We start from the raw sequence: 9,119 nt of genomic DNA on the forward strand, positions 1-9,119 counted from the left end.
GCCAGAGAGAGAGAGAGAGAGAGAGGGGAAGTGAGCAATTACTTCTAGGGGAAACAGCCATGCCACAATCCCTTATCCTTCATTTTCCCCCTAGGATTTTAGGCACAGACACACATGCTATCAGTGTGATTTTTCAAGCCACCAGGTCAGGAATTCAAACCACTGTTGGCCATGTGGCAGTCCAGTACCTTACCTACCATGCCACCTACTGGCTCCTATGTTTTCATTTATTTATTTATTTATTTATTTATTTATTTATTTATTTATTTATTTTGCTTGGGATTTCTAGAAACAAATTCTGAGATGAGTATTTGCCTGCAAGAAATTTTGAGGGCAAAGGGAATGTTTTCAGGAACAATAGACATAAAGAACTTGGGGGAGTGGAGTTGGGTAGAACTTCATTGAACTATGAAGCGATAGCAATAGAAGCCTAGATTTTTCTCTAGCTGAAATGGTTCTTTAAAGTTGTCTGGAACTCAGGGATGGACAACAAACCTCTGAGCCCTACATTGATTGCCTAATTGTCAGATAAGGAATGATATGAAATGAGGGAAGAGAATAACAAGAAAAAGTGGCTTCTTGTGGCCAAGGGCAATTCCTAGAAGGGAATTTATCTGTGAGCTTCAGCAACCAACACCTTCAGCAGCTGGGCCCTCAGCATGCTTTGGTCCTGGTTGGGGAATGGAAGAAATCTCTCTTGAGAAGAATCTGGGTAGCATACCACAGCATTTTTTTACTTCAGTTGAGAAGTATGGTAAATATAAGCAACCCATTTTTTCTGACACAGACTTTTCTGCAGAGTTACTGATAGCCAAGTCAATTTCCGTAATTACCTGATTTGTGAGAAATTTTAATTTAAAAATCATAGAGAAAAAATTAGAAATATAAAATTTGGGAAACTTAGGCACCTTAGCTTTTTTTTTTTTTTTTTTTTTTTTAGCACCTTACCTTTTTGATAAAGTTTTCCTTCTTAAAAAAGTAGAAATACCTATTTCAATAATAGTACTAAGATAAAATGACACTTAAAGAAAAATTTTTAAATGGTAAAACAAAACTTCCTCTCTCCATAGTGAGTGCTGGAGTGTGTTGGCAACATAGCGCTTCGGAACCATAACACTTATTCTTCTCTATCTGCTAGGAGTGCTATTGGCTGCTGACAATGGAATTTTCTTCTTGAAATTCCTTTTGATAGAAGTAAGACACTTGCCCAATGTTTTACTTTATTTTTGAGGGCAATTTTCATTTCACAACAGATTAATGTGGAGTTTTGGGCTGCCTCCTTCAAACTGAAACGGCTCTGAAAGATCATCACAGCTCCAGAGCTTCTCATATTGTCAACTGAGTCCTTTCTTGTAACATTCAATAATCTCTCCTTTTGTTCAATTCTCATTCTCCTACTCTTTCTTTTTAAAGAATTATTTAATTTAACTCATTTGTTATTATTTTTAATTTGACCAGAGAGAGAGGGAGAGCAAAATGAGAAAACAAGCTGCCAGGTCCGGAACTCAAACCGTGTTCAGCCATGTGGGAGTCCAGCACTTTAATCACTATGCCCCCTGGCTTCAGCTTTCTTTTCTCTTTTACATATTATGATGGCTAATTTTATGTGTCCATTTGACTGAATTAGGGGATGTGCGAATAGATGGCAAAATATTTCTGTGTATGTCTGTGGAGATGTTCCTAGAAGACATTAACGTTTGAATCAGGACACTGAGTAAAGAAGACCTGCCTCGCCAACATGTATACCATTTAATCCATTGGAGCCAGCCCAGACAGATTGAAAAGGCAGAGGAAGGGCAAATTCTTCCTTTTTCCTTGAACTGAAACATCTATCCTCTCCTGCCCTTGAATATTAGAGCACCCGATTCTCAAACCTTCAAACTCTGCTGGCCACACTAGCAGCTGCCCACCCCATGCACATTATTCTGTTCTCAGACCTTTAGGCTTGGACTGACACCCCTCCATAATTTTATGAGCCAAAATTCTTATAATTAATCTTCTCTTATGAAAATTTAAATATCTTCTATTGATTCTGTTGTTTGGAGAACTCTGATGGATACGCATATCTTGTGCCCAAGAACAGTGATTAACAAATTCCTGAGTGCAAATCTCTGTCTTAGAGTCTTTTCCTAGAATAAGAGAGTTAGTACCAAAAGTGATCCTAGAAAGGAGATTCTAAAATAGTCTGGGTCACCACTAGCCAGCTGGTCATGAGGACCCTAGCACTGATACAAGGTGGGTTGCTGATAGCCATTGGCATGCTCTTCAAGTTTCATTCATAAAATTTTAACAATGGCAAGCTAGTAAACAGGAATGAACTTGTGTGAGAAATATCAGGGGGTTATAATGAAAGGCTAGAGAAAATGAACTATTAACTTAAAGCAAAGTGTGAAAGCCAGACCTCTTTGACAACACATGCAGGACTCTATTCCTTTATAGCAAATGGCAATAAAAGGTCATATCAGACCTAGATTTTAATTATGAAATTGCATATTCATAGAAAATGCTGAAATCTTGGTCCTAGCAGCTCTACTATTCTGAGGTCAGGCTCTGATGGGGATGGAATAGGATCATGCAACATAGGATGGGAGTACTTGAAAATCTGGAATGCATAGATTTCCCTGAGACCTCCAACTCTATAGAAATGGCTCATTCATTCCTCTTCAGGTTAGTTTTCTACCCTTCGTTACAGGTGATGCAGATGCCTCTCCTTTGAGAAAAATGCATGTCTTCCTCAGAATTCACACCAGCTTCCTTATCTGGCTGCCAAACCAATTGTTACAGTGAAGTGACAGCATAACCTGGGTAAGGAAGTCCTGAGCCTACTAAGAGAGTAAAGGAAAGTTATGCTGCAAGAGCTGCAGGACTTGAAAAATACACACCAATGGGAGCCAGGAGAGTGGAGCTAAATCCTGATGATGCTAGAATAAGGGGGTGAGGAACATAAATTTGTAAAAAGGGTAGTTTATTGATATGGAAGTGTTCCCCCATGATACAGGATTTAACACCTGGGCACCCACGAGCCTTGATAACAATGCAAACATATTCTTAAATGGTTCTTAGAAGGAAAAAAAAAAAATAGCCACATCCATACTAAGCGAAGTATAAATGCCAGAGCAGCTCAGGCAAATGCAGAAAAGAAATCAACTGGCTCAGGGAAATGGGCATACTAGAGTAGACAAACTACATAAGGAAAATCCACCAGCAGACTATTCTATAGGAGGGCTTGGAGAACATAAGAAATATCTTTTAAGAGGGACACAGAATCACCGAGAAGGTCAGTGGTGACTGTTCTCTACAAGCCAGGGATAATGGTAGGAAATGCTATTTGAGAACTGCTCTCCCTGAAAACAGTAGGAATAAAAAGACCTAGAAGTTATAGAAGTCAGGTAGTAATGGTAAACCCTAGGAAGCAAGTTGGGGGCTGTTATGAATTGGCAATAACTCAAAAGGAGTAATGAACAATGCTTCAAAGAATATGGCACTCCAAAGGGAAAAAGATGGACAGTCAACAAGTGCAATCCTTCATTTATCCAACCTTAAAAAAAAAAAAAAAAAACAAAAAAAAACTGATATCAAGAATTGAAGCAATTCTTGCTCTTTTTCGTGGCTACTCAGAGGAGGTCAGCTGCTTCAAGATGAAGCTGAATATTTCCTTCCCAGCCACAAGCTGCCAGAAACTCATTGAAGTGGACGATGAATGCAAACTTCGTACTTTTTATGAGAAGCATATGGCCACAGAAGTTGCTGCTGACGCTTTGGGTGAAGAATGGAAGGGTTATGTAGTCCAAATCAGTGGTGGAAACGACAGACAAGGTTTCCCCATGAAGCAGAGCGTCTTGACCCACGGCCATGTCCGCCTGCTACTGAGTAAGGGACATTCCTGTTACAGACCAAGGAGAACTGGAGAAAGACTCTAAAGAAGATGATGTCCGTCAATATGTTGTAAGAAAGCCCTTAAATAAAGAAGGTAAGAAACCTAGGACCAAAGCACCCAAGATTCAGCATCTTGTGACTCCCTGTGTCCTGCAACACAAACGCCGGCATATTGCCCTCAAGAAACAACGTACTAAGAAAAATAAGGAAAAGGCAGCAGAATATGCTAAACTTTTGGCCAAGAGAATGAAGGAGGCTAAAGAAAAACTCCAAGAACAGATTGCGAAGAGACGCAGGCTGTCCTCTCTGAGAGCTTCTACTTCTAAGTCTGAATCCAGTCAAAAATAAGATTTTTATGAGAAAGAAATAAATAAGATCAGATCTAAAAAAAAAAAAAAAAAAGAATTGAAGCAATTCTTGGGACCAGCAGGTGGCATGGTGGTGAAAGTGCTGGACACTCCCACATGGCTAACCATGGTTCAATTCCTGGACTTGGTGACTTGCTTTCTCACTTCCCCTCTTCTTCTCTCTCACTCTGTGTGTCTCTCTCTGTCAAATTAAAAATAAAAAATGAATGAACAAATAAAATTTAATAAATAATTTTAAAAAGAATTGAAGCAATTCTAAATATTGATATGGATTGCACTGATTCTTTAAAGTCTTTTCATGCTTCAAACTTTAATGTAACTACTGGAAAGAAACATCATTTTCCATATTAGGATTGATGTGATTACTAGTACCTCATCCCTACGAACAATTTCTAGATAATGGATATAAATAGTTATAAATGTAGGGATTTTTCACAGGCTTCCAGAATCCAAAATAATCACTTGAAAAATGAAGGATTTGATTAACTATGCAGCTTTTTTTCTACATAAAACTAGTATTCAATTATTAGACCTAAAGAACTTCAAGGTCATCTAGTCCAATATTTTAATTTTACAAATGAAGAAACTGAGTCAAAAAGAAGTTTAAGGAATTTGCCTAATATATTTTCCATTTAAATTTTACCAAAGTCTAATTTACATCCAATTATATTCCCATAAAACTAAGTCTCATCAATTCCATATTTAACAATTAAAAACCAAAATCAATCAAATCTAAAATGCAATCATATAAAAGAGATTCATATATTAAATCATAAAAAATAGAACAGGTGATTAAACCAGGAGTCATTTGTTCAGCCATCTCCTTATCTGGAAACATAGTTCACATATCACGTGGTCTTAAGCCTTTATTTCTTCTAACAAAATCCTTTACACAAACTCATAATGACACAAAGTTGCGAAAATTTATATCCCCATTCTCCCTGATTAATTTATAGACTGAACATTATCACTTTTAATCATTTTATGAGACTGGTATTTTTATGGCCAGAAAAGGCCTCAAGGTTATCTTTTGCGTTATAGGATTTGTTCTCTAAGCTCTAGGAAGCTTAGGGCAAGAAAATAACTTACTCCTCCCAAACCTATATAAGGCTAATGACTGCAATAAAAGTCAGAAATCATTCAAGCAAAGACTTCTATCGATCAAATCCTATACACTCTTTTTGATCTGAATTTTTCTTGGCCTCTTCCCATAAACTTAAATGCTCTTACTACTTGGCTTAATTAACGCGTTCTACTGATTCACTTTCTGCTCTCTGACCATCATAGCCTCCTTTACATCACCTCTACTCAACCCTTAACTGTTAGAATGCCCCCTGGTCCTATCCTTGCCTACTTCCCTTCTCTATATGCTCTAACAGAGACTGTTAACAGAGCAGGTATGAATTTGGCAGAAATAATTAAATCTTTATTTTCAATAACCCCAAACTCAAATTCAGTATTCTTTTCGGTTATGAAGGTACACAATAAACGATGATAATATTGTAGTCACTATCATTCCCTAATTACTAAAAATCACAGATTTTTTATATCCTTGAAATTGCTTCAGAGATCTCAAAATATTACTTATAGTCATCATCTTCAAAAACATTGTGAGACAAAACCACCACATGAAAACATAATATAAGAAAGTACAAGAGTAAAGAAAAAAGTAAAGTTCTTTGAAAGCACAGGGAAGAAGTAACTCTCTTTAGGAGAGTTGAGTGTTTTATAGAAGTAACTATGACATTGGCCTTGAAAGATGAATAAAGGTTGCCCAGATTAAAAAAAAAAAAAAAAACAGGAGAGGCCTTTCAACAGCCAACAAAACAAACAGTATCTCAAGGACTCTGAGTTATGAAAGTGAAGGGTAAACAGTTCTGTTCCTTAGGAACACAGGATATGAGTGTTAAGGGAAGGGAAGGGAATGGAAGGGCAAAGGCAACAATAAAGCTGAGATGGTAAGTGGTGGAAATATTATGAAAGGCTTAGCTGTGCATGCTATGCTCAGACTTCCAGATCTTTTCCTACAGGCTATGATAAGCCACCAAAGGTTTCAAGCAGTGGAATTTTGCATCTGCATTTTTAAAATTTTCTTGTTTTATTTACATTTAATTACCATATATCATTGCTGCATACAAAATAAATCTTCCCAGCATAAATACAGTGCATATTGGTCCAGTCAAAAATATTACCATACACAGCATCATTACCATATAATTTTCCACTTTTGTGTCTGTTAAATGCTTTTCTTCTTTTTCCTCCTTGACTCCCTCCCTTGCACCCCCACTGCCCACCCTCTTCCCACATTGCATCCACAGTTGCTCTCCATGCCTTTATACCTTCCAATCTTTTAGTTTCTGTTATAGGGTACAGACATTTGGTATATATCAAGTGGAGACATACAATGCTTCTCTTTGAAAGTCTCGTTTGCTTTGCTTAGTAGTAAATCTTCAGTATTCATCCACTTCTCTATCAAATACCAGGGTCTCATAGTTTTTTATGGCTGAGTAGTATTCCATAGTGCCATACTTTTCAATCTATTTATCTGTTCTTGGATATTTGGGCTGATTCCATGTCTCAGCAATTCTGAAAAATGCTACAATAAACATGGATGTGTAAGTGTGTTTTCTACTGAGTATATTCCTATCTTTTGGGTAGATATCCAGGGGTAGAATGGCTGGATTGTATGGTAATTCTATTTGTAGGTTTTTGATGAACATCCATATTGTCCTCCACAGCGTCTGCATTAATTGGCAGTGTAGGAGAGTTTCTTGCATCTGCATTTCAGAATGGTAATGCTGGGCCAGTGGGTAGCCTAGTGATTAAGGAAGCTGGGTCCCACAAGGCCAATATCATGGTTTGAGTCCTGGACCTAATAGATGAAAAACATGCCAGGTTCATGTGTGTGCATGTCCAAAATCAAAAAAAAAAAAAAAAAGAGGGAGAAATGAAGAAGAAGGAATTGCAGTGTGACAATCCCCCACAGAGGGTGCTTTCTCATTTTCTCTGTTTCTCTCTTTCTCTGTCCAGTGAGTGTATGCATCCTTTGGCAAATTAATAATAGGAAAAAATAATTATTATTATATCAATATGGAGGAAAATCTTCTGGCATGGAGGCTAGTGAATAAAAGACTTGAAATAATTTAAGAAAGAGATGCAAAGTGTTGCCTTGGGAGATAGAGAGCAGTAAACATTAACAAGGGATTCATTTTGGGGGTTAGATGACAGAGTAATGATTTTGCCATTAACAAAAAGAGGGCATAAAGAAATGTGAGCACAAGCTCTTAATTCAAAATGAAGATTGCGGGGAACCAGCAGTTAGCACAATGGCTATGTCGCTGGACTCCCACGTAGTCAACCGCGGTTCGCGTCCCGGACCCAGTGGCTTAAAACTCTCGCCGGGCGCATGTGCATGCGTGCCCAAGATCCCAAGAGGAGAATGGAGGAGAAGGGGTTGTGGAGTGACCATCCCCCCAGGGGGGTGATTTCTCGTTTTCTGTCTCTATATATTCTATGTCTCTCTCTGTCTGGCGAGTGCACGTGCCCTATAGTGAAAATGAGAGAGTGTCATCAAAAGAAAAAACCTCCAAAAAAAAAAAAAAATGAAGATTGCGTACTTTGCAAATGCATTCAGTTTCATGCAGCAAAGGGCATGCTACCAGTGGCTTAACACAAATTTTTGTTTTTCTCATGATAAATATAGTGTTTTTTTCATTAGATGAGATTTCAAGTAGGCAGCTATTGGCATTTATTCAAAACTTGATAATATTTTTGTTAAACCAAAGAAAATATATGAATGGCAAATAAGCACATGAAAAGTGTTCAATATCTTTAGCCAATAGGATAATGCAAATTAAAACCAAGATGACATAGTACTATGCTTATACTAGAATTACTAAGATTCAAAAATTGCCATTCCAAATACTGGCAAATATGTGCAATATTTGTGCAATTACTGTTGATATGCATGCTAAGTGGTATAGCTACTTTGGAATATTGCTTGGCTATTTCTTATAAAGTTTTACAACATTAAATGTACGTTTACCACTTGACTAGGAATTTCTACTCTTGGTATTTATCTTGAAATTCATCTTCACACAAAAATCTGAACATAGATGTTTACAGTATCCCTACTCATATTTACCAAGAACTGGAAACAACCCATATATCCATCAGCCAGGGAAAAGATAAATTGTTGTATATCCATACAAAGGAATATTATTCAGCCACAAAAAGGAAAGTACTACTAAATACAACTTATTTATTATGCTAAGTGAAAAAAATTATATGAATGATTCCACTTATAAGATATTCTGAAAAGGCAAACCTAACATGACTGTAATTATATTAGGGGCTAGAGAGAGATCGACTACAAAGAAGCATGAGAAAATTAACCTTATGAGATGATAGGAATGTTCAACATGCTGATATGTCGGTGATTATATACCTGTATATATTATCAAAACTCATGTGTCCAAAACGGTGAATTCCACTGAATATAATTAGACTTCAGTGAACCTGATATTGAAAATAAGCTACATTTGTGCTCGCTTGGGTGGCATGTTTACTAAAATTGGAATGATACAGAGATTAGCATGGCCCCTGGGCCAGGATAACGTGCAAATTTGTGAATTGTTCCATATTTAAGTAAAAAAGAAAGTCAGATTACAAAATCATTGCTTATTTTCAAGAAAAATTTCCAATAAATGGTCTTTAGGACTAAGACACTGACATTAAAAATGAACATGGTGTTTAAGAAACAATATTTGGGGGTTGATATCAAATAATAACTTAATGGTCAGAATTCGCAACAGTACAAGATATGTTTTTTAGGTCTACGGTAAGTAGTCAATGGACTTGAAGTTTTTTTTTTTT

General features: G+C 36.9%; 1 non-coding gene and 1 pseudogene across 1 annotated transcript; both read left to right on the top strand.

Annotated features, from left to right (window-relative positions):
* Positions 1-3,628: 3,628 nt before the first annotated feature.
* Positions 3,629-4,245, top strand: LOC114005988 (40S ribosomal protein S6 pseudogene; annotated as a pseudogene).
* A 4,542-nt stretch (positions 4,246-8,787) lies between these two features.
* Positions 8,788-8,891, top strand: LOC114005990 (U6 spliceosomal RNA). Its single transcript, XR_003547768.1, has one exon. It is a non-coding gene; the product is annotated as a U6 spliceosomal RNA (small nuclear RNA).
* Positions 8,892-9,119: the final 228 nt, after the last annotated feature.

The sequence above is a fragment of the Tupaia chinensis genome, unplaced genomic scaffold (genome assembly GCF_000334495.1).
Source record: "Tupaia chinensis unplaced genomic scaffold, TupChi_1.0 Scaffold145147_1, whole genome shotgun sequence".
NCBI classification, from domain to species: domain Eukaryota; kingdom Metazoa; phylum Chordata; class Mammalia; order Scandentia; family Tupaiidae; genus Tupaia; species Tupaia belangeri.